This window comes from Physella acuta, unplaced genomic scaffold, assembly GCF_028476545.2.
Source record: "Physella acuta isolate Inbredline_101_S28 unplaced genomic scaffold, ASM2847654v3 ptg000498l, whole genome shotgun sequence".
NCBI classification, from domain to species: domain Eukaryota; kingdom Metazoa; phylum Mollusca; class Gastropoda; family Physidae; genus Physella; species Physella acuta.
The window spans coordinates 144,171-145,761 of NW_026732017.1; positions in this window are offsets into that span (position 1 = coordinate 144,171).

The window sequence follows — 1,591 nt, forward strand, 5'->3', positions numbered from 1 at the left end:
GATTTATCCATCACGCTGATACTCACTGTCCATTTTCGTTCTAATTTGTAGTTACTGTTTCCTTTCGTTTTTCATTAATTTTTTTCTCTTTTTTCCTCTTTTTTTTTCGCCTCAGACACGTAATTTTTTTTTTTTCTCTGTGTTGGTTATCAGAGTAAGAGTTAAATAATGTTGTGCAACAGTATTAAATGCGTTTTTTTTTTAAATGCGTTGTTATAACTATTTTTTTTTTCGTTGTTATAACTATGAAAATATAACTAGATGTTTGAGGATATTCTGTAGCGTGTATTTAATGTGGATGTGCATCTTTATTTGATTAACTAAACATAAACTTTAACACATTATTTTTTTAAATACATACAAATTTAATTAATTTTTTTTTCAGAAATGTAATTATTTTACATTTTCATGAATAAGTATTTTAATAACATTATATGCATAAAAGAAACAGACTTAAATATTGTATATTTTGATTTTTAAAAAAAATCTAGTTTCCCTTGTACATTTAAAACAAAATGTATACATTGCCTCCCTTACGTTAAAATCGCAGTATAATAATTACACCAAGGGAGATAACTTATATGTATACAAATATATATTATACATATAAACATAATAGAAATCACACCATTTATCAGATAGCTTAAAATTTATGTGACTTTATCGGATATTGAATTTCGAATTTTAAATTTGATAAAGGAAGCAGTGCACTCATTTAAATTTTGAAAAACGCCAATTAGTAACATGGAAAATATATCTATTAGGGCCCATTTGCCTACACAATTAACATGAGGATTTAGCTTAACTGATAAACAGGCGGTTATGTGCCAGCTTTTTCAAACAACAATGTTCATTATAACTTCCTCATGCCAAATAATTTTTGTTATGTTGATTTGTATGCTATTTTGTGAAAGATTGGCTTATTCGTGTCTGGCCATTCAAGATTAGCTCTCATGACACCATATGGGTAAAATATGAGCTAACAAATAAAAACAATTTTTATTTGTGACTATCGTGTGATAATTCTTACGTAATGCACAAAGTCTAAATATCGTAGATTGAAGCAACAGTACTTCTAATACTGCTTACGCTGACTTGTTATTTTAAGCATTAACATAACATTAGCAGTAACCAAGATCGTAACCCTAATCCTAACCCTAATCCTAATCCTAACCATAATCATAACCCTAATCCTAACCCTTATCCTAACCCTTACCCTAACCCTGATCCTAACCTTAAAACTAACCTTAATCCTAACCCTAATCCTAACTCTAAACCTAATCCTAACCCTAATCCCAACGCTAACCGTAAACAAGACAAAGAAAATAAACTCAATACAAAAATGTATTGCTTACGTGGTTTTTATAAATAAATAAAAAAGAAAATACACACTTTCGCTCTCTTTGATCTGTCTTGAATTAACTCCCTCCCCCCCCCCCCCCCCCCCCCCCCTCACTGATTGCGCTGTGTTCCTATTTATTGCGTCTTCCTTGCCTTTATATAAACTTTGGTTCCCAGTAGTCGAGGTATGTTATTTTTACTTTGATTATTGTCTTTTACTCTGAAACCACAAGTGCGTCAGTGAATAGTA